General features: G+C 39.6%; 1 protein-coding gene across 3 annotated transcripts in view; it reads right to left on the bottom strand.

Moving 5' to 3' along the window:
- The window catches only part of htr4 (5-hydroxytryptamine receptor 4), a 141,729-nt gene that overhangs the window by 72,787 nt on the left and 43,179 nt on the right, over nt 1-25,763 (bottom strand). The gene's annotated exons all lie outside the window — the stretch shown is intronic.

The following is a 25,763-nucleotide window of genomic DNA, read 5'->3' as shown; positions in this document are numbered from 1 at the left end:
ATTACACCCCAAAAGCTGATTTTCTTGACAAAAAACTAACGTGACATTTAACATCAAAGGCGGAGCTCATTGGATGCCGGCAGATTAAACGGATGATGTAGTCACCACAAATTAGCTGTTGGTCTTTTTACCGAATGTGGCAGAGCTAATAACTAATGCTCGCTATGAAGCAAAAGCAAAAAAAACATTTTGTCTTCTCCAATATGGCGAGTAATTTCAATCAGCATAATGAAAAGTTCATGCGCACGCACACACGCTCAAACACACAAAATGAATGTATTCATATTTCTTCCGCATCAAGATACAATAGGGACACATTTGGATCAAGTGGACTTAGATTTAAGCAGAACCACAGCAAAGCGTTTGTAAAAGAGCAATGGTAGAACCGCCAATCCAGAAGCAAATACAGTGCAGTTCAAGTTTTATTTTAAATAAGTCACAAAACCAAACACAATGGTCCTTGCAAACATTCATGAGCCACTAGGATTTATTCATGAATCTTTCCTTAGGCAGGCAAATATTCAGTAAATCCATATAGGCTCAAATGACCCATTTTTTGGCCACATATTCTTCCACAGCAAGTGAAAGATGATGTACCTTTTTTATGATAGTAAAAGTGGAAATACATTTGCAAGAAAATTACTTAGGTAAAAAGTGTATAAATCTACCAAAAGTGGAGGTCAACCCAAAAGACGTTGATAAAAGTATTCTGTTTTTAAAATTGGACACCCGCAAAGAAGATTTTAGGACGCAAGTTTTTCATTTTGTTCATTATTGCAGACTGTTGTTTATTGTTTTGACTAGTAAATCATTGTAACTATCGGCCAATCACTTTGCCGTTCTATGTTTTCTTTTGTAACCTAAGATATTTAATAAAAAGAAGGTGTCAGAGGGCCCTTGAAACCGGTTGGAATTTCTTATCTAAAGGGTTCTCTCCCTGTCCTCCTTGCGAGTTAAAAATCCATCTTTATCTTGTGTTTCTACTACAGTTTAAACTTATCATTTTTGTCCTTTGAACCGAATAAATTTAAACCAGATATGTTAGATGCGCACTACCAGTCTAGCATTTTGATCAATATTGTGTATTTAGGAAATTATTTAGGAATCAAAATCCCCCTTCTTTATCCTTCTCTGCACCTACTTTGAGATTTGGTATCTTGTAATAATGACCTTGACGTCGCTTAGCCTCTCAGCTAATGACCAATTATGGTAATGCTTAAAATAGTAAATGGAGCCAGATTGATTGTAACTGAGCATCTGAGTCATCATCTGTCAACATTAAAGGTAAATGTAAATGGTCTGCATATATATATATATAGCGCTTTTCAAGTCAATGAAGACCTCCCAAAACGCTTTACTATGTGCTTCAAACTTTTCCCTTTCACACACTATTCGATAGCAGCGTCAGCCATGGAAGGCAACTACCTGCTATTGGGGGCATTAGAGATTCAGTGTCTTGTCCAAGACCACTTCGACATATAACACGGAGGAGCCGGGAATAAAACCTGCGACCTCTTGATCCCAAGACGAGCGCTCTACATTATACTCTCAAAATGGCTTAAAGTGTATTTTGCTTCTCATTTCATATTTTGATAGGTTAAATATGCACAATTAGAGTATCGGGCTTCCGAATCTTGATGAATATCCGCTCATGCAAATTTTAACAGACAGAAAAGGTACTAGGTTTTCGCTAGTAATAGCTAAGTTATTATTGTTGAAGTAAGGCGAATTGTTATTGGTTTGTAGTTGGTAGGCCAGGGGTCAGGAACCTCTGGCTCAAGTTCATATAAAAGTAATGAGTTGGTTGTTCGTCATTGTGTTGGTGATCAGCTCAGGGATCTGCTTCACAGATTGCAAACCAAATAGCCTTTAACATGTTCCCTGAATGCAACACAAGAGCTGGAGTTCCACGGTTAAAGCAAAAGGCCAGCTGGCGGCCAAACGTTGTTAAAATTATGACTTTTATGATTCTTTCTCTGCACAGACGTTTTTGGCTTACGTTTTACTTTAAAAGCACGTAAATGGCTGGTATGATAAACAGACTTCAGCCCTGTTTTAGCCCACTGTCTCTCTCTTTAATGCATTTCGATCAGCTTCAGCCAAGGAAAACGTTTTAAGGATTTCGCCCCATTGTTGATGGTTTTGATTTATAGTCAACAGAGGGATGATAATATACTTGAGTTTGGGACATTGCGTGTGCAGGGACAATGGCGTCGGAATTTACTGGCATAAAACGAAGTACCATTAAAAGAAGAGATCTGTTGATGACGTCAAATCCGTTATTGGCTGCCTTGAATTGCCATTAACAAGTATTAGAGGAATAATACAGTCCAATTTTAATGCAGTTTAAGGTCAAATATATTTGGGATTTTATAGGTAAACCTCGTCATTTTCTAACAGAATTTGTGAGGGAATTTGATTTACTTAGTCATGGGTCGAGAACGTTTTGGACTCAAGAAGCCATGAAGCTAACCTGAGAGTCAAACGATACATTTTAAAACAAAATTCAACAAACCACCAAACCTGCTCTCTAGACAAAAGCTAATCCTTCCGCACACTTTGTGTGACATTTGATGACTTGATAAAATCTATGAAATAATAATGCCAGAGCCTTTGTCCCGTTTCAAAAAATATCTCACATGAAATGGGTCTCTTTCCAGTCGTTACTTAAATCTTGGATGCATGACCTACAAGTCATTACACTTTTTCAATGAGTATTGTGGGGGTGCGGGTGTAAAATACTAGTGTCATCATGTCATAAACATATTTTATGAAGACTCCCTGAAACATGACAATATTCCTTTTTTTAATTTTTAAAGAATTTTGAAGAATAACAACCCATGGGGTTATTTTAGGTTGTTAAGGATCATTTAAATAATGGTTTCAAAATAAGATGCGAGCAGAGTTCTTTTGGAAAAATGTTACATAAAACGACAAAATAGGAGGGTACAGACATACAGTATTCAGGTGAGTCCGCCCGCTCTTGCCGCTCACTCAATCAAATTGCACTGGTGCTCTGCTGGCGTTTTTGGATATTTACAGTTTGTTCAGTGGGATTACATCTTTAAGTGATGCACAGGCAAAAGGGGTATGTTGGTGGAACAGGGTGTCTGAAAACTGAATTTGAAACTTTCCCAACATATATTGGACCGGGAAAATCGTTTACTGTGGTGCTATGGCCTTCCATGCATAGAAAAAGGAAAGTAAGAATAGTATGGCCCTTATTTTATCTCTGGGCCAGATGTACACATGAAAAGAGCCATATTGTGTGTACGAACAAAGTGTAAATTTAGGTTTGGAGCAAACCTTTTAGTCACAAATGGCTCAGTGTTGCCGAAAAGGATATATGAAATACGTAAGTAACTAACTACTGTAAATAAACAAACAGTTGCACTTAAAAACCTCACATTTCTACAAGTGTGGTATTAAAAAAGGCTCAAGAAAGCATTCAAAGATAAAAAAATATTACATTTGCACTACAATAAACTCTTTTAGGTAGAAATGGACCAGATGTGCACTACAAATTTTAAATATAATTATTTAAAAAATACAATTGAAAAGAATACGTAAAACATAAACCAGGATCGTTTACATGTGTCTGTTCGACGGTAATTTATTTTAAACTACACCTATTTTTTTCAAGTTTTACTTGAGAGTCTGCGACACCGCGTGTCAACATTTTACACTCATTGCAGGGTGTTAATGCTAAACGTAAACAAAACTAAAAACACCATGAGCACACACTCTACCAATGAGAGCTCTACTGCCCCCTAGAGTAGTAGCGCCACAATTAAACCCTATTTGACACACACTGTGTCATGATTACAGATTTGAATCACCTGTGCCCGCTCTTTTGCCACCAACCACTGCGGGCTCTGATTAGCTCCCTGTCCCTATTTAAACCCAGTCCTGTCAATCCCCAGTTGTCAGCCCGTCTGCGAACCTCTGTTTATACAAGGCAAGCCTTTATCAACCCCGACTCCCGCCTCTCCCGTTTGTCTACGACCTGTTTTGATCCCGACCACGTCTCCTCTCCCGTCCTGGCTTACGACACATTTTTGATCCCGACTACGTCTACTCTCCCATCCTGGCTTAAGACTCGTTTCCGACCCCGACCGCGCTTTTGCTCTTCTTGTCCCGGCTACCGACCTGTTTGTCTGTCGCTGACACCGCCATCGCTCGCTACAGAAGATCCACTTCCGTATTCGGATCACAATCCGAGTGCGAGAACGACTTGCTTCCCGTGTCCAGTGAGCACCGGATCGCGGGCACTGCCCTTCCTCTTACTTTAAATGAAATTGTGAAAAAACGTTACACAATTGGGTCTACCCTGTGTGCTGGTCATGACACACTGACCTCGATGGAGATGGCTTAATTGTCCACCATCTTGTTTTATGGATAGGATTAAAAAAACAAACATTGAAAAAGGCCGGGCGAAAGAATGACAGGAAATATGGTGTAGTTTGGTCACTTCGAGAGTTCTTATTCTTCCTTGAGCTTTTTAGCACTCATTTTTGATTGTACTATACAAAACAGCAACATCAAGTGGTCAAAAAGTACAAAGGGTCCCTTCAAAAGCAATGTCACTTGTCAGAAAATTGGATTTAAAATGACCATAACTGTATTGCAACCATTGATGTGAGTAGACAGTATGTCCTTTTTTTTTTTCACAGTGAAGTAGGCTGTGGGAGGAGGATGAGGATGATGAAAATGATTGAATCAAATCCCCCTGAGAGGACGTCTGATGTAATCGGTAAATAATTCGACAGCTATCAGTCTCCTTCAAGGGAACGGCGTTGCTTCATACATTCGGCGTCTCCCATTCTAATAAAACATGGCTGCTTCCTTGAAGGCAATCGCCCGTCTGACTTGGGATGAGATTGATAGTGCCGACAAATTAATCACTGACATCTTAAAAACAATAAGTGGTTATGCCTAAAAGCAATAATGGAAGCACAACGATTTAGTGGCTTCCAATCCGTCGCACTTACAGGGTCGTAAATGTCAGACACAAAAAAGATGGCAAATTTCCTGCTTGGCTTTTAAAATTTTCAAATAATTGCGGGATGTGTGACCTAGCATCATCAAATGTGTCTGTTCTAAATAACCATTCCTGGAAAAAACTGATGGTTTGTCTTGAAAGGACCCCTGAAAATGGTGAAAATGTCAACTACAAAGAGTAATGAAGGACTTGGGGTTACTCACGATCAACACGCCTCCCATATTTCATGTAACGAATCCAACTAGCTTGAGGGGCCGAATGTTGATCAATTTCAGGGAGAAGAGTCATCAAGTTTGACTGTCAAGCATTGGCGTGCCCACGCATCCTGGCTTGGACCAACCTATCATTCCTCGTAAACCAAAGAAATTCTCTTTGCACCTTTTTCTTTTTAATGTGCAATCGATATTAGAAAAGCCTGTTCTTCTTTAAGGGATCTTTCATTAATTAGCTTTGGGATTCTTCTTCTTAGGTTGTTAGTCAGTCGTAGTGGTCGTTGTGAATGGTACCTGTTTTGGATGACAAGATTTTTTCTGTACCATAATGTTGCCTGCCAAAATACGCCATGTTCTGGTCAGGCTAATTTTTTTCGGATTGAAATACTGAAATTGGTGGGCTGCGTTGAAAAGAGCTCTGGTTCTTTATCTGTAAAACCTGCGATTATATTGTGTAGATCTGAGTAGACATCAGTTGTTTTCATCTGTAAAGACAAGCCTCTAGACCAGAGATGGGCAAACGATTTGAACTGCAGGCCACTTTGGGTTCAATCATTTTTCAGTGGGACCGGGCCAGACGGAAACAGATTAATTTGATTGAGCCCATACCTCTGCACTAAATAAGGAAGAAACATAATGTTGGCCAATCCATCTTTTTGCTTATCTGCTATTTCAACTTTCTCAATTTTTAACACTTTAAAAAAATATATCTTTGTTTACTGTAAACATTCCAGCTATGTAAAAAAAAATATGACAAAAGAGGCGACGAGTCTTTCTGGAATAGCAATAACCGTATGTCTGAATGAATAAACTTGCAGACATGTTAAAATTCAATTTTATTTTTTTATAAATAAACCATTTTTCTGGTTTTGAAACACTTAGAATTAAAGCATGATAATAAGTGAATTCCTTTTTAAGTGTTATTATCAACAACCGGAACAGGATCAGGACCCAAATGCGTGACGTTTCTCACAAAAGCCTTTTATTTTACGGGAAATGGGGAGTCATGCACGCAGTCTAGCGTGGAATGATAGGAAGCCAGAGGCCGACGAGATCAATACCAATTTCCCAAGCAGATATCGGACAGGTCGGGACAGACAGGATTGATATCAAAACAGTATATCGGAAAAAAAACAGAACAAACTGGACGGGAACAATACCGGACAGGAAATACCAACAGGAAACAGGACCCAGTCAAAACCCACGTATTGCGGGGCAGAGGTTCATTGACGGACTGACAAAGGAAGAGTGAGAGCACTGAGCTTAAATAGATGGAAAGCCAATCTGTCAATGAGCCGCAGCTGGCGCTACACGGGTGGGGCGTATTGGGCGCCATGGCAACCGTGACAGTTATATTAAACAAGGGCTGGCCCAGATTTGTTTTTAAATGAAATTTAATAAATATGTTTATAAGTTAATATGTAAAATAATGATAAACATAGAAAGTATAGAAAAAAGCAGCCAGCTTTTGACTGTGAGCGTTGAGCGCTGTGGACATTCATGTTTTAGGAAATATATATTTTTTTGTGGGGGAAAGACACACTCAAGGACACTTAAAACAAGAGTGGCGCTAAATATACATTTTTAAAAAGATAACCATTTAATATATGTTAATAATCAACATTTTTGCAGGTTATGAAGCCTGCTGGTCATCTATCAAAAATGCTTCTGTTCACTTACTGTATCATCTGAGACATTCTCAGATCGTTGGAGTAACCTTTAATCCTCGAGGAATGATGACAAGCTAATGCAATGGAATCCATTAGAACAGCATCCATCAATACAACATCACAAAAACGACGTCTGTGTTGCAATTTGCACTATTCTCTTCAGTATGCTGTCGTTTTGAAATATAGGGTTTACATTTTACGCGACACAGCCTTCATTCCTGTTTTATTTCGGCGTGGTGGTAAATATCCATCCACCATTTTCGCCGTTTATCCTCAGTAGGGTCGCGGGGGGTGCTGGACCCCCTCCAACTATCTTCAGGCAGTGGGCAGAACTGGTTACTAGCCAGTCGCTGGGGTGGTAAATATATGCTTGTTTTTGTCACTCCGGTAATCTCCATCTTGAATGGTCACATGACCTGAAAACATGTGATGTAAACAACTTGCAGTAGAGCTGAAAACGGCATCAGATGTGCATGGGCACGGCGCTGTTCGCATCTGCGTCAAAATCCCCACGCAGTTGTCGCCGAGTGTGCGCCGGGCTTAATACTGCAACTTAAAATCCAGTGCTCTTTGCACAAAGACAAAATTGAGTTTTGCTCTTAAATTTGAACATGCAGCGGGTGCACTCTCTCACCCGAAATCTACGGTAATTACCTCTTCGATACCAGATAGCGACGCTCAAAGCACATGTGGAAGCCATCTTGTCTGGATATGATTTTGTCTTAATCAAACCCTTCCGAGAGGACAAAAAGGTGATATAATTTGTCACCCCTGCGCAACCCCAGAGGAGACCATCAGCTAGCAATTAGCATCTAAATTGAAAATGGCAACTTAATCGAGGTTGGGCCTGTGCTTATGTGGTGTCCTCTGCGGCTCGGACAGACAAAGACAAGGAGGCCTCCGTCCACTGCCTCGCAAATCTGTCAACCGTTTTCCCAGGGCAGACACTTTTGATTACCGCTGTCAAACAAAGCAAACACTCTCAGTCATCTGTGTCCTTTCTCTCAAGGAGGCCAAATTTGGAAGCAGGCGGCATACAAACACAATGACCTTTTATTACACATGGCAAATAGAGTACCGTATTTTCTGGACTATAACTCGCACCCGAGTATAAGTCGCACCAGCCATAAATTGCATCATTAAGAAGGATAATATATGTATAAGAAGCACCTGGAGTATAAGTGACATTTATGAGGGAAATGTATTTGATAAAATTCAACACCAAAAACATATGTATCATCTTGAAAGGAAATTTAAAATATAAATAAAGAGAACAGGCTGAATAAGTGTGAATGGATGTCTTAGACGGGATCGAATAAGACATTAACGACCTAACAAAATAAGATTTATTCAGATAACTCTAATATAGAGACCATGCTAACCAAACTGTAAGTTTCACTTCTAATCACAAACACTGACAAAATCTTTATCCCCAGTGTAATTTTTACCGGTAAATAACTCCTCCAAAACAGGGGGTGATGGACGATAAGCCGCTTCCTCCTTCGCCTTAAAAATGTCCCCACCCCCTACAGCAGGGCATGGTCCAAATTATCAACACAGACCTAAAGCGCCCTCTTGTGGTTTAGTGGGAAAACAAGTTGTTAAATGATATACAGTACCTGTCATAAAACACTAAAAAGTCACTGATATAATAATGTGTTTATTATTCCACATACAAGTCTCACCGGAGTATAGGTCGCACCCTGGCCAAACTAAGAAAATAACAGCAAATTATAGTCAGGAAACTACAGTAATTCATGGTCAGCCAACCAATAATCACTTCCCAGATTCCAGTACAGTAAATATTATATATATATATATATATATATATATATATATATATATATATATATATATATATATATATATATATATATATATATATATATATATATATAATATATATATATATTTATAAAAGGTTTACGATCCCTGGAACTGTCTCCAAGCCTGTTAGTCCTTATGACCATTATAATTTTTTATAATTACTGTTGATAATAATCATTTTTCTTTTCGTTGTTATTTCTAATTTCTTTTACCGATAATAATTGAGAGGTATCTCTGCTGAAGGGCCTTTAAAAGAGAAATTAAAATAGGCAAAGGCAGGAATAAGTAAGGCTTCTGTGGGAGTTAGTGGCCCCTGGCAACCAAGGAAGCAAGCGAGTAATTGACAGGGAATTAAGTAAAAGAGTGGCAGCAATAGGGAAGGAATCTCCCAGAAGCAAAAGTGAAGAGCTGAAAGTATCGCTCTGAAAAGGTTTCAATCACCCACTGGGAAAGTGAGCTGAACCCTGCAGTGAAAGGGAGATATTTTGGCCGCTCGGACGGAAAACGTGATTGTATTACAAGACATTCTATCCCAATTCGCCATTGTCAGTCCGTCTGACATAAATTACTTAAAAAAGTCATCAAGCACTGCACTCTGTATTTAACAAGACAAGTCAAATCATGTTTATTTGTATAGTCCGTAATCACAAGGAATCTCAAAGGGCTGCACAGACCACAGATAATTGCAAACCACAGACTATTCTTGCACCATCCCCTGTTCTAAAACCTACATGAGGGCAAGGAAAAACTGAAAAACCTCAACATAAGGAAAATGAAGAAACCTTGAGAAGGGACCGCACATAAGGTTATCCCAAATGGAGAACGCTCTTGAACCTGCGGATCTCTTTTCTTGGCTCTTGGAATCACTATTAGACCAACATTTTCAGAGTGAAGGCTAAATAGGGCGAAATTAAATCTGAAAGATAGAGGGAGCAAGTCCATGCGTGATTTTGTATACTACCAACAGAACCTTAAATCACATCTTAAGCTAACAGGGAGCCAATGCAGGTTCGCTAAAATCGGGGTAATGTGATCAAACTTTCTTGTCTTAGTTGAAAGCCTCGCTGCAGCATTTTGTACCAGCTGAAGGCTCTTGATTTTGGACTTTGGGAGACCGGAGAGTAGTGCATTACAGTAATCGAGATGGGAGATAACAATTGCATGAATTATAATTTTCGCATCAGACTGGGACGGCATAGGGCAAATTTTAACAATGTTGCAAGATGGAAAATGCTGTTCGAGTAATATTCTTAACGTGTGTTGGCAGGACAGATTGGGGTCAAATGTAACACCTAAAATTTTGACAGAGCCACTCTGGGTGATTTTACATTTGTCAATATTCAGAGCAGTTTTTGAGAACAAGTCATGGCATTTAGATGGACTAATAATTAACATTTCGGTCTTTTCAGGGTTTAGGCGCAAGAAGTGAAGTGATATCCATCTTTTCATCTCAGTGAGGCTCCACATTTCCAGTTTAGTGGGGCAGATTCCTCCATCGAAAGATATAGTTTAGTGTCATCTGCGAAGCAATGGAAACTGATATTATACTTGCGAATAATATCACTGAATGGAAGCATGTAAATGCTGAAAAGAAGGGTGCCAAGTACTGAACCCTGCGAAACACCAGAAAACACGAGAGGGCTCAGATGTCATTTCACAATATTAAAACAATGCGTCATATCTGAACCATAAGAGGACGGTTCCTGAAAGAATCAATTTTTTGCCGGTCTAGTAAGATATTATGGTCCACAATTGAAATGGAGAAAAGGACGCTCAAGTGGACGCCTTAACCCCAAAATGCTTACTTTCTCTGTCTTACGGGGAATTGTCTGTCATTTTAATATGGAAAGTTGGATCATAGGTCATGTTGTTAAGTAATACATTTTATGGAATTGTGACTTGCAGTCAAGTTACTATCGGTTTGTTTTTAGGACAATGAGTCACCAAACACACCCTGCATAAACAGCAATGAATTACATGTCAAGATGAAGCTGGAAAAACATTCCAGGTAATGGAAATGTAAATGCAGAAGAGAAAAAGAAAAATGTCTTCAAGAATTGGAGCTCTTAAATATTCTATAACAGGGGTGTCAAAGTTACAACGATGGAAAGGCCAAATAAAAAAGTAAGCTACAAGCCGAGGGACGGATTGATCAAATGTAGTAATATTTTAAATGATGTATATAGTCTAGTGGACCGAATTGAATCTAGTAAAAAGCTAACAATTATATTCCAATAAGATCAGATAAATATAGCAATGCTTTCTTATGTCTGGTAGGATCTGTTACGCCAGCTTCACCCAAAGGGCGCCAGACAGGTTTGGAACCACACACCTGCCCCTAAATATTCTGACCCTTTATAATTGGAGTCCCTAATGTGGTGACCACGGGCACGAGAGTGCCCCATAATGACAGCTAAGGTGCCAGCAGACCAGCTCTGAAAATAGCTCACCAGTTAAAGTGATTTTCTAGTAAAACTATTCTTTAGTGGTTGACTGTGTCTATTTAACACTAATTTCTCTAAATAACCTGGTAATATCATAGTATCAATATAGTCGAAACATGATAGAGTGTTTTTTGTAAAAATTCATATAAAAAATTAGGAAAAATTCAGATCCACTGTCTGCCATTTCTGACTTGGTTTTTGTTTCGTGTTGCTGGTCTGGTCATTTTGTCAGTAGTGTAGTGCCCACTTGTTTGTTACTTAGTGTCATGATTACTCATTACATTCACTTGTGCCCGCTCGTTTGGTGCCAGCTGCTACTGGTGACCTGATTGGTTCCCCGTCCTATTTAAGCTCAGTCCTTTCACTCTCCTATTGTTAGTGCGACAGCGAACCTGTTTACACAAGGCAAGTATTTTTTGACTCTGACTCTCGTCTGTCCCATTTTGTCACCCGTTTTCCACACGTCTGTTCCTGATTTCCCCGTTTGTCTCCTGCTATGACCCGTTTTTTGACCCCGACCACGTTTTGATCTCCCGTTCCGGCTAATGACCTGTTTTTTTGACCCCGACCACGTGCTAATCTTCCTTCCCGGCTACGACCTGTTTTTCCATCTAACTACGCTATGATCTCCCGATCCGGAAGATCCACTTCCGCATTCAGAACTCGCTCCGATCCCGTGAACGGCTTGCTTCCCGCTTCCAGCTTGCACCGGATCGCTGGTGCTGCCTTTCCTCTATATTTCAATAAACTTGTAAGTAACGTTACGCATCTGGGTCCTACTTCTGTTCTGGTCTTAGACTTAGGGTCATTGCATTTCTCTTGACATGCCAGTTCAAACATTTCATTTATTTGTGGATACTTGTTATTTTGTACCTCTTTTTGTTATTTAAAAGCACTCATCTTTTTTGAAATCCCTATAACATGAACAAATGAGTATTTTTCAGGAGTGATCATTGCCTTTATCAAATATCTTTTCAAATCACAGAAAAAATAAAAGCAATTTTTCATCATTTGCTTAACTACAATAGAATACAGTGCAAGGAAAAAACAAATACACAACATGCCCTGGTGTATGATACAATTATAAATCAAGATCATCTGTGGGGGCAAAGAAAATTTTAGAAGCCAGCTATTACTTAACCTCAGTGTTTTATAAAATCAAACTTTATAATTCCAATTATTCTTAAAAACTTATAAAAACATTTGCAAAATCTTTACTAAAATGAAACATTTTTGTGAAAATAAAACCCAATAGCAAGGAGTCTGAAGAAATTGTCTTTTAGCCAGTATTTGTATTTCACAACTGAAAAGGGAAAACAAAATACATTTGACCCCCACTTGAGGTCACTTCCTTTGTACGTTATTGTGATAACGCAAGATGTTATCTGCAAGACCTGTCACATCAGCAAATTTAAGAATTACGCTGAGAGCTGGAAACCTGGAACCATAAAGGCATAAAAAGGTTCCAACACAGTTAAACTCTGTGCTCAAACAAGAAACAAAGATAGAAAAAAAAATCCCATCAAAGTTGATCACCGGGCAATCAAACTTTTATTATATTCATTTTAGATGTTACAAAGAGAACCAGGATGTGTCTTGGAGTCTTGTGATCCCAGCACACTGGTGGGAAGGATTTCCGTGAACAACTCATTTACTTCCCACCATACGTCTTTAAACTTTAGATTTTGACTAATTCCGGTCTGGTCCATTTTAGATATGATTGAGTTAAAAATTTGATTGAGTTAGATTTAAACCATTCTAGACATAGTCGTGTTAATCTCATGAACTGTAGTCAGACGTTAGCCCTTTAAAGCCTTGTTAGGACTAAAGTGTTACATGCGTCAATGCCCTCTTGGAATTTCACTTTTCTTCGTAATAAGTACTGTAACGCATTGTTAATAAAATTCTGCAATTCTACTGTCGTTACCACATGGTGCGTTACTGCGTTCCTCCACAATTTATCAAATACAGATCATGTCATCTGATTGCTGAATACTACTGTATGTCTTACATTGTCACATACAACCCTAGATCTGGCTGCTGATGGGTGGGCATGTTTATATTTGCCTACAAAATTAAACAGAATACAGTTATGTTGGTGCTATCTCAAGTGCAGGGTGCTGAACTTCTCCTCATGGAGATAATCTCCCTACCGTATATACTCAGAACTAAGCCTAACTATCTATAAATCAAAATACTGAAATGAGATGGTCAGCTAATATGCGCATGTTTGCTTGTGCGCCACCAGTTGCAAATGGTAAGTAGCATGTGGGGAGGGGCTTATTTAAAAACAACCAACAAACCGGAAATTTGGACAAACGTGAGCAAAAAAAACAGTAAAAGTGTGCTGAACTTTAGTCTTTTTATCTGTAAAAGTATTTTTACAATGCAGAGAAATGAGAAAGTGTCTTGGACAGTACCCAAAACAGGAAAAGGAGCTCTTAGAGTGGTTTGAAGCCCAGAGACAAGATGGATGTGGAGTGTCTTGGCTATGTGTTGATTTACAATCTCTCAAGATTGCAAGCTAAAAAGATATGAAGGCTTCACTGCTTCCACAAATATGTGTTTACTTCTAGTATATACAGTACTTTGTAAAGAGTTACTTTTACAGTAATGCACTACTTTTTGGTGACAGTAATATGAGGAAAGATCAACTCCACTACTTTGTGAATAAAGTAACTAGTAACTAATTACTGATTTTCAGTAACCTGCCAAACGCTGCCCATAAGTCAGTTCAATGATTTTTTTAAAAGCCTTGAAAAATATAAATACGTTTTTTTCATTAGTTAAAGATCAGGAGCTTATTAACTACTTATTTTGAAGTTTTACTATTGAGAAAGGGCTCTGGATAAATGAAATTACCAAAAAAGAAAAAAAGAAAAAAAAAACAGATAGGAGGCTTTAAATCCACAATAAGAAATTGCATGAAAAGATATCCCCATTGAAGTGAAATTCTCATCCCTTATTATGGGTTCTTGTTCATCCTCTTATTGATTTACAGCCTCAAATTAAGTTTGAATTTCTCATATTTCTTCTCTACCATCTTAACACGGATCTTTATCATCAGTTGCTAAATGAATTCCCCTTTTACTTGGATTGTGCATTGTGTAAGCATCAGCAGAAGCCCAGTTTCTCGAAATGAATTCGTCCAAACCCCATTTGCGAGACGCTTTTAAGTCCATAAAATCGGAGAAAGTGCCCAGTGATTTATGGCCCTCTGGGAGACGCAACTGCTCCCACGCCAACGCAGGCACGCACGCGCGCACGATATGCACTTTGTCCCACGGCAGCTTTCCAGCTCTAGGCTTTAGGACCACTTTGTTATCTAAAGATAGATGGGACACAACATAAGGTAAACCCTGATATACAAAAACATAAGGCGGACGGACGAGTGTGAGCTCATTTCAGTTATGATCAGAGGACCAAGTTGTTTCATTTTCTGTCATTACTCTTTTTTGCATTGGTTGAGATGGAACATTGCACTTCACCTGAGACTTGACTTGACTATTACATTATCTACCGTATTTATTTGTGAATAAAGGGCAATTAGGTGACAAGCAATGATGAAAACATTAGATCTTGGTTCTTGCTACGACTTTTATGATGACTTTGATGTATTTTCTTACAAAACGTTTTTGAAACAGGTAATTGTCACGGTTGCCATGGCGCCCAATTGGCCCCGCCCGTGTGGCGCCAGCTGCGGCTCGTTGACAGATTGGCTTTCCGTCTATTTACGCTTACTACTCTCACTCATCCTGGGTCAGTCCGTCAATTAACCTCTGCCCCGCAAAACGTGGGTTTTGACTCGGTCCTGTTTCCTGTTGGTACTTCCTGTCCGGTACTGTTCCCGTTTATTTTTTCCTGTTTAATATCAGTTTCCCGCTCTGTTCCCGTCTAGTTTGTCCTGTTTATTTTCGATATCCTGTTTTGATATCAATCCTGTCTGTCCCGTCTTGTCCGGTATCGACCCCATATGTCCGATATCTGCTCGGGCAATTGGTATCGATCTCGTCGGCCTTTGGCTTCCTATCATTCCACGCCAGACTGCTGCCTAACGTGCATGACTCCCCATTTCCCGTAAAATAAAAGGCAGGTGTTAGAAACGTCACTCATTTGGGTCCTGATCCTGTTCCGGTTCATGACAGGAATAAGAAATCAATGTTTGCTAATTAAAACAAATCATTTCTAACTTACTTTTTAACAGGGGTAGTATCCTCCCCTCTTTTCCTAAAGTTCATGCTCATACATATCTTAACGATATCTAGTTTTGAACTTTGAAAATTGTTGCAATGGTAGATACCTCTTAGGTCTAATCAGTGTAATCAAAAAGCAAACCCAAAACAGTTTACCTTTGTGAAGGTAAACTGTTTTGGGTTTGCTTTTTGATGAGAATCTGTATGGCAGTAAGTCAGGAATTGACTCAACAGCTGTGCCAGACATACATACATACATATTCCATCCTGGCTTGTTTGCCAGTGTCAGGATTGGTTGGCTCATCAGGGACCATAGTTCTAATAGAGTGTGTTTGAGGAAGTTTAAGGGAAAAGTGAAGTGGTGTTTTGGTCACTTTGACTCTCCGTGTAGTTTTTATTGTTCCTTTTGATTTTAAGCACTCATTTTGGTTGCACTACAACATACAGCAACATCTAGAGATTACTTTTCAGGATAATGATTGCAACTCAAAGTGTTGGATAAAAATATTAAATGTATGATGAGAAAGTCAAACCTTTTTCCCTACCCTACAACCTAGAAAAGTCAAACACAAAACACGCACACAATGGTCAAAATTAGGGGTGGACTGATTATCGGGCAGACCGATTATCGTGCAGGCCGATTATCGGCACCGATATTTGGGGATATGACAGGTATCAGTAGCGACATTTTTATTTACTTATTCAATGGGCAGATTATTTAGGCTCAGATACACCTGAGCCTTTCTCTCCTTCTCTCTTGCCTTTTCTCACACGCTACCCACCAAGCGCCTTCTGATTGGATTATCGACTCGGGGCAGAATAACGCTAGAGTGGAGTAAACAGCGGCAGGTCTGCTAACTCCATGCTTGTGAGTGAAGACCGCTGATAATGTTGAGATTTCTAAAAGTCCATGGTAGAAAAATGTGTGTGTGCTTAAGATATAGCTTAAAACTATAGTTAACTTGTTTTAGAGAAGCACGTTCAGGTGGAGACTAATATATTAGCTCTTATCATAATATTAGTTTTTCAATAAAGCGGGTGTGTTCGTGATTGAGAGAGAGCATAAAAATCATGATAAAGTAGAAGGCTGAGTGATTAGTTGTTACCATAGCATTAGTTCCTCAATCTAGCTTTAAAATAGATGTGACCACACTTTTAAATTTGCAAGCGCTGTTGAAATATAGATCTACTTTTTGTTTTAAGTACAATTAAGTCATGTTGCTTGGATTGACATTTGTATTTATTTTCAGTTCTCATATACTAACCACTGCCCGATGATTGCTGGGATGGGCTCCAGCACCCCCGCTACCCTACTGAGGAAAAGCGGTGCAGCTAATGAGATGAGATGAGATATACTAACCATGTGAGTAAAGGAACCTGTGGGAGGCTCATTTATACCGATATGATTGGCAGCAGACAGCCGCAGGAAACACAGAAATTTAGAAGAACAATAGAACAACTAATCATGCCAATGAACTGAGAATAATAATAATAATAACATACAGTAACTCAACAGTGTTTGAATATTTTCTCTGACACAAAAATAAGCCAGAAGCGAGTCTCAGATCCTTATTTTAGAAGTGGAAGTGCATAAATCTATGCCTGTGTTTGCTCGTATCAGACGGATTATTATAATTATTTTTCACCGACCTCAGACAACACATATGAACACGACGTTTGCGCTCATTTGACCCTTTGCTTTAGAAACGGCTGCTACTGCGGACCTACAGTGCACACCGAGGACCCCTGCTTGTGTGTACAAGCAGAATTTTTTCTGCAGGGGGGCAAAAAAAAGCCTTAGGAGAGACTATTTGAATCGATCTTAGTCCTTTTGCCAACTTTCTTGTTCTGTTCCTGCCTCCTAAGAGGGATTTTTTTTTGGGAGATGTTGAAAAAATGTTTGACTATGTTGTACTCCCTAAAACTATGAGTTATGAGTTAACATAAATGTGCTGCTTGCGCTACGGTTAAACAGCTATATTTACAAGCAATGAACTAACTCAAACATATGGCCCGTGGGCCAGTTTAGGCCAACCAATTAACTTAATCTGGCCCGCGAGATAAAGCTGAAAGGAGCACAAGTCATTGAGGAGCATCACATCAAACAATGACCTAGAGGGCTAACCACTCTACTGAGACAGCTCTGATTAAGGTAACCAATGATCTCCTACGGGCAATGGACTCGGGCGCATCATCACTTTTGCTGCTGCTGGACCTTAGTGCTGCATTTGACACAGTGGACCATATTATCTTGCTAGAACGGTTGGAAAAATGGATTGGTCTCTCAGGAAGCGTCCTATTATGGTTCAGATCCTACCTCTCAGATAGGACACACTGCGTTAAATATGGCGAATTGACATCTGAGCCATTTAGTGTTACTTGTGGTGTTCCGCAGGGTTCAGTGCTTGGCCCCCTTCTCTTCAGCATGTATATGCTTCCACTAGGTGATATTATTCGTAAGTATAATATCAGTTTCCATTGCTACGCAGATGACACTCAACTCTATCTCCCGATGGAGGAATCTGCCACACTAAACTGTGGAACTTTGGAGGCCTGCCTCACTGAGATAAAAGAGTGGATGTCACTCAATTTCCTGCGTCTTAACCCTGAAAAGACTGAAATGTTAGTTATTGGTCCTTCTAAGTCCCGTGACTCTTTCTCTAAAACCGCAGTGAACTTGGACAATTGCCACATCACACAGAGTGACTCACTTAAAAATTTAGGTGTCATTTTCGACCCTGATCTGTCCTTTCAAACACATGTGAAGAAAATTACTAGAACCGCTTTCTTCCATCTCCGTAACATTGCTAAAATTCGTCCTATACTTTCTCAGTCGGATGCGGAAATCATAATTCATGCGTTTGTTACCTCCCGTCTCGACCACTGTAATGCACTACTTTCCGGTCTTCCGATGACCAGACTCAAGAGTCTTCAGCTGGTACAAAATGCTGCAGCGAGGCTTTTAACAAGGACAAAAAAGTACGATCACATCACCCCAATTTTGGCTAACCTGCATTGGCTCCCTGTTAGCCTAAGATGCGATTTTAAGGTTCTCCTACTACTATACAAAATCATACATGGACTTTCCCCCTCATATCTTTCAGATCTGATCTCCCCCTATGTCCCGGCCCGAAGCCTTCGTTCCGAGAGCGCCGGTCTCCTGGTGATCCCAAGAGCCAAGAAGTGTTCCGCTGGTTCGAGAGCGTTCTCCATCCGGGCACCGGTGTTGTGGAATGCTCTTCCCCCTGAGATCCGATCTGCAACCTCGGTGGAAATGTTTAAATCTAGGCTTAAAACTCACTTCTACTCTATAGCATACGAGTAACCTAATCTTATATGTAATAACTTGTGAAGCCCTTAGAGACTAATTGTGATTAAGGGCTATACAAATAAAAATGACTTGACTTGACTTGACTTGACCTGCAATTTCAAATTTGTCAACTGTATGTCCTCAAAGCCAGGCACAACTCACAAAGCAAACCACCCACTGTAGTTGTATTTGCGAACTAACTTTTTAAAAACCAGAAAACATTTGAGGAAACACCCATTGCAATGTCATTTGAATAAGAATAGAAGTCGCGGGTGTGCTGTTAAAGGCGATGCTATTGCACTCGTGTGCGGTGCGTAGATGTATTTCTTAACAGCAACTACTACTTGCTTTTTAACCGTGTTTTTTATCCCCAGCATGTGAAAGTGATCGGTTAGCAACTGAATTAAAAAATCCCCAAATTAACAAATAGCACTTGTGGTATTTGCAAAATTTTAAAGAAGCAATAGCATTTTTCCATAACAGATATTCAATCTAACGGCAAAGCTCCCAAATTCTAGTAAACATTTTCATAAAAAGAAATCAATAAAAAGCAGTAAAATACATTTAAATTATTAAATCAATAATTTGCAGTCACAAAAGATTTGCAGGCTGTTTTTGTCACTTTCCAGTTTGGACTAGTTTCTCTGAGTTTAAAACTATAGAGGAATTTATTTGAATTGTTGTTTTGATTTTTTTTACAAAAGCAAAGTTGATAAAAAACGACAAGGTATTAAGTCTTAGTGAAGGACAAAAATATTGAGTGAAACAAATTCAATAATCGTTGATAATAAAATCTTACACCCCTGAATCATAATCGTAATTTAATTGTGAGCCTCCAAAAGTTTCCCAGCCCTATAATCAAGTTTTTATGGCATTGATTTACAAGCCCAGCCCCAATGAGATTTTTTTATCGTATGGCTCCTAAGGTAAAATGAGTTTGACACTCCTAAATAATTGTTTTACTGTTATCAGCTTATACTGTATGTTCTTTTCTATCATTTTTATTCACATCTTTTGTACCTATTACTACAGTATCCGCTTCAGTAGCTTTATCATTTTTCATTAAACTATCAAGGGCTGCCAACATAGTTTTTTGTTTACTAACAATATGTCTACTAAGGGGCAGCACGGCGGCGCAGTGGTTAGCGCAAAGTTCTGATGTCATGGGATCAAACCTTCCTGTGTGGAGTTTGCATGTTCTGCCCGTGCTTGCGTGGGTTTCCTGCGGGCACTCCAGTTTCCTCCCACATTCTACAAAAACATGCATGTCAGGATAATTGGCTGGTCCAAATTGTCCCTAGGTGTGAATGAGCAAGTAAGTTGTCTGTCTCTGTGTGCCCTGCGACTGGCTGGCAACCAGATCAGAGTGTCCCCTGCCTACTGCCTGTAGATTGCTGGGATGGGCTCCAGCGACCCCCGTGACCCTACTGAGGATAAGCAGTGCAGATAATGGATGGATGGATGGATGTATACTAGGTGGTTATCGCACGGATATAGAAATTTGGGCTAACTGAATAAACATAGTTCATTCTAGTCTGACTGGCACATTTTTGCTTGATAATTTGCACGTTCGCGAAGCCAGGAGGAAATGAGCGGCTATGTCAAGCCAGCTGTGGATATTTAGGATAAATGTGTTTTCACAGCATCCTCTAATGAGAGGCAAGATCGAGCATAAAAAATCCAACCCAACCAGACCAGGCCCGTGGGTATAAAAGCCCGAACCAGCCTGATTAACTCGATTTAAGGGGAACAAGCCTTTGTTTTTATTTAATACTTTATTGAACAAACAGATATACATTACCATTAAAAAATCTTACAACTTTTCGTACTCAGTACACTCAGACTCTACAACCAACCAGAAGAACCCAAAGCTTTACTTCGGCGCCGAAGTGTGCGAAATTCGAATCGGGTTAGGGCCCGGGCCCAAGATCTTACCTCTAATAGACCCCTAGGATCTCACACTCATGCATTGCAAAATGGAAAAGTGTCGCACATCCTATTTTACAGCTGCTGAATAGCATCTCCTTCTGGAATTCTGTGAAAATGAGAAATAACTTAGAAGACAATATGTTACACTAGTGCTGCCATTAGAAAGAGAGAAAGCCTGGCAGATAATTGCGCACCTGCTCGATGAAAGTAAATGCTGTTTATGAAATATTGTGAAATGCTGTTTTTTCAGTGGAATATTTTTGCTTGCCATACAGGTGGAAAAGATTCTATTACCGAACAATGCAACAGAGAGAAATGTTTGCCTATCCTAACATTAATTTGTATCTTGATTCTATTTTATGACATGTCTCTTCAAGGGGTATGGCACAATACGAAGATACAGGATTAATTTGGGATACTTTTATTAACTTGGCTGAATTTAGCCTCAAGTTGGTTGCATGAGAACAGGTTAGATTTAGCTTACTATGGTCATTTATTCTCTACAGATAGCCTGCTCCAGACCAAGCTAACAACCAGATACATCTGGGACTACTGTTAATTGTGTGAAAAATGAATCGGGTTTATAGCAGTCCCATTGCCTTTCTTGATATGTTGCATCATTTTAAATATCCTGAAATAAAATTCTACATATGGGCTATATTGTATTTTTATTAAACTATGTTGTTGTACAATTGCAACTCTAATTTTCATAGTCAAATGATCATTCATGTAGTATAGTATTTTTTGTCAGGTCATTTGTCTGCTATGCCAATTAAGAATGCTTGTCAAATTGAAATCAGAGCTTTGATTAATATGTATATTATTGATGTTTTTGATATTCGAAAAAAGATGTAAAAACTGTATTGTAATATATAAAGGTCCAGCTTCTGTTTATTTCTTCCTAGTCAAAGATAGTTTTTTTTCTTTATTCAAGCTAAAACCTGACCCCAAATTTAAATAGCTTGGAGGTGTCATCTCAGAAGAGGGGTCGGAACCAAAATTCATAACCACGGTAGCTCAAACCACAGCCGCACTTGCCAGACCTGAACCCATGTGGAGGGACAAGAACATAGCGTTGACATCAAAGATCAGACTCATGCAAGCGCTGGTTAATTCCATATTCCTCTACGCTTGTGAAACACGGACTCTCACAGAAAAGCTAGAAAAGAAAATCCAGGCCATTGAGATGCAATGCTATAGGAAACTTCAAACATCAGCTACAGAGCCCATGTGACGGATGAAACGGTGCGCAATAACATCAGAGGGCACATTGGACCCTACGAAGAACTGTTGTCAACCGGCGCAGACGGAAAAATCAGTGGTATGGTTACATCACAAGATCATCAGGACTGCCCAAGATAATTCCCAAAGGAACAGGTGGAGAGGAATACCGAAAAAGAACTGGGCCGACAACATTAAGGAATGGACTGGTGCCAAATTTGGCACAACACAAAAACAGACCAGGAACCGTCAACAGTGGAGAAAGCTGTCTATCCTCATTGGTGCCCCGATGACCCATGCGGTTACGGGACAGATGAACCGTGAAGATCAATGAAATAAAACAAAAACTAAATAATTAAATGGATAATTATTAAGATTAGAATGGTATGTATTGTCATTGATAAAAACAGTGAACATTGCTTACAACAAGATTAGACGTAGCACTCCAGGAGAGATTTATAACAACAGACTTAAAAGAGAAAAGTAAGATAAAAACAGTTTTAGTATAAATGGTTAATACAATTTACCTTGGTTGGAAATCAAACCCATGATTCCTGCCTGGCAGGCAAATATTACACCACTGCAACACTAAACGCACAGCATACTGTATGTCAGCAAATAGGATCTTGAGTTTTTTACTTTTCCCCAGTGTTTGCTTATGTAAACCTTTTCTCTTATTTCTTTCATCCATCCATTATCACCACTGCTTATCCTCAGTAGGGTCGCTGGAGCCCATCCCAGCCATCTTCAAGCAGTGGGCAGGGGAATCTCAGAACTGGTTGCCATACAGTCACAGGACACACAGAGACAGACAATTCGCTCGCTCATTCACACCTAGGGACAATTTGGACCGGTCAATTAACCTGACATGCATGTTTTTTGAATGAGGGTGGTAACCGGAATGCCCGGAGGAAACCCACGCATGCACGGTAGAACATGCAAACTTCGCACAGGAAGGCTGGTAGCTGGATTCGATCCCATGACCTCAGAACAGTGCCACGTATGTGCTAACCACTCAGAAGCTGTGCCACCAATATTTCTTTCCCATCTTGATTAATCGCTACAAGGATCTGTTTTTTAGCAGCTTTAAAGACAATGGGCGAAACTTTTCCATTTTTCGACCCGTGATTCTGAAATCAGTCCTAAGGGTCTATTTGTAGATATTGTGAACACACAACTACCCTTAATATCTAGTTGGCTTGACGTAGTCATGCTTTTACATTCTGGTTCAGTCAACGTGCATCCGATTAAGCCAAAATGCGCCGGCCAGACTAGTTCAAGATGCGCTTATTCTTTAAGACTGGATTTCTTTATTCCACATTTGTGAAATACCCCGCTGGAGTGCCATGTCTAATCTCATTGTAAATAATCACTGACATCAAAGAGATTTCTGCCTTTCTTTCTATCCATTTTTTCTTTTCTTTTTTTAATAATGTCATTCATCTTTCATAAAGAACAAGTTTCTCCCTCTTTGACGAGGAAACAGTTGGGCATATATACTTCATTGATACCATCTTTGCAAGTTTATGCATCACTTTTTAGAAATGTAAAAACAAAAGAAAAAATTACACGTTCAACAAAGTTCTGATGGTAATTTGACAAGCATTCTTGGGAATAAAACGGATGGCCTCACAGCAATATATTTACCACATAAATTACTATAAAATGACGGTTGCAACTAAACAGTCAATAGAGTTTAATGAAATGGCAATATAGCCTATATGTAAAAAATATAAGCAGGATAATCAAAATAATATAAATATCAAGAAAGTCTGTGGAATTCATACACAAATCTTTATTTTTTCACATGATTGACAGAAGAGCCAGATTTTTTAAGGGGATAATATCAGCCTGATTGTTAGCTTGGAGCCAAGAGAAGAGATCACCATGGTAACTGAGCAGAGCAAATTTAACCAGCTTTCGTGCAACTGACTTAAGGCTAGACTCAGACAAAAAGACATCCCAGCTTAATCACTTGTATTGATTTTGTGCAATACCCCTCTTGTCTCTTTGTTTGATGTGTACTTTGAAAGTAAAACGCAAGTAGGGGCATTTTAAAATAAATGAGAAGGTGGGTGGGTGAGTTGGGCTGATCCCTTAACCACTAGGTCTGTACGGGCACCATTTCCTGTGATGTGTCTTAGGCAAGTACAGCCTGGTGTCGCTCATCCCTCTCCAGGCCAACAAATGTTTCCAGCCATAATTGCAGAGTTAAAGGTGCTGTCGGGAATTTGAAAGTTTGTTACTCTCTGCTGACATATCCCAATTTAAAGTCATGATCGTTGCACACTTATTAAGTAAATGAATTTCTTTGACACGTTTGAACAAAACCTTTTTTTTTCATCGTTTGGGGGAATTTGGCAGGCGTTTGGACTGTATTTTTCATTTTCACTCTAATAAAAATCTGCGATGATGATCGTAAAGTCACCACCCTGCCTTTTTTTTTCACTTGAAAGTGTAATGTGTCCTGGAACAGTTCTGATAAAAGGAAGATAAAAAAAGAAAACTACAATAAAAATTCAATTATGAGTATTCTGATTGGTTGGCACTGACAATGGTAAATTCAGTCTGTTTACATGGCAGTCAAATAATTTGGTTGACTAAATCCATTTCAATTCACATTTTCGTGACAATTTAAAAGTAAGACATGACATATTTGTTTGCAAAATGTTCACCTAAATTGTCTCGACAGGTACAAGCAGGGGACCCAAATGTGTAATGTTTCACACAATGCTTTATTAAGGGATCAGGAAGTCAGGGCGAGAGGAAAAAGACAGCAATTTTGTGCTCGCTGGGCAGGAGGAGCGGAAAGCCCTCGCAAACGAAGCGTGGTCGGAGATCGGAACCAGTCTGACAGCCGGGACAGGAGAACGGAGCTTGGATCGGATATCGGAACAGGCCGAGTAGCCGAGACGAGCGGGACGTCAGGGATCAATACAGGAAATGGAATCGGGCAGGAAATGGGTAGCCGGGACAGACAAACGGAGCTTGGATGGGGGATCGATACAGGAAACGAAATGGGCAGGATATGGGTAACCGGGACAGGCAAACTGAGCTTGGATTGGGGATCAATACAGGAAACAGAATCCGGATACGGGTAGCCGGGAAAGGAGAACAGAGCTTGGATCAGGGATCGATACAGGAAAAAGAATCAGGATACGGGTAGCTGGGACAGGAGAACGGAGCTTGGATCGGGGATCAATACAGGACACAGGTCGGGATCAAAACGGGAGCCAGAGTCAAAAGTGCTTGCCTTGCATGCGCTGAGGTCCGCAGACCGACTGACCAGGAGTGAACGAAAAAGACGTGTTTAGGAGGGGAACCAATCAGGAAACGTGCAGCAGCAGGGACTTAACGAGTGAGCGCAGTTGAGAGCAATGGGCAAGTCATGACATAAATGTGGTCATTTACATTCTTAGGAGAATAATGTATCTTAAACAGTCTTTGACCTTGTCCTTGGAACAAAGAAAAAGACTTTGAAATGGATCAACACTTTCAGCCAGTTTATTCCAAACTGATGTATTATTCATTAAAAAAAACAAAAATCGTTCATTTTTTTATTTTTACAATCCACAAACTATATAGGACACCCTTCCTGTCTCCACTCATTTAAGAGTACTTCTTGTCACTGTTTGATTCATGATAAAGATGCGTTTAGACACCCGTCAGCATTCACCTTCGAACCTAACTTTTCTCTGAATAATTTCACTGCAAAGTCAGCAGCGACCATACATTTTAATCACAGGCTACAAGCAGCACTTAAAATTAGCATCATCTCCTTTTTTCACTTAGCTTTTTTGTGTACATGTGTGTTGTGCGTACAGTTAAGTTCCCATCTAAGTAAAGCACACAGTTCCCTTTTCATCACACACTATCATAATGTTAGGGTCCAAAATGAGGAAATGTGATGAGAAGGTGCCAACGAATAAGGAGAAGGTTAGTGCAAAGATGAGGA

The sequence above is a fragment of the Urocampus carinirostris genome, chromosome 9, assembly GCF_059441175.1.
Source record: "Urocampus carinirostris isolate Australia breed hairy pipefish chromosome 9, RoL_Ucar_1.0, whole genome shotgun sequence".
Lineage (NCBI taxonomy): Eukaryota > Metazoa > Chordata > Actinopteri > Syngnathiformes > Syngnathidae > Urocampus > Urocampus carinirostris.
The sequence above is the reverse complement of the archived record's forward strand: the minus strand, read 5'-3'. Positions and strand labels throughout refer to the sequence as shown.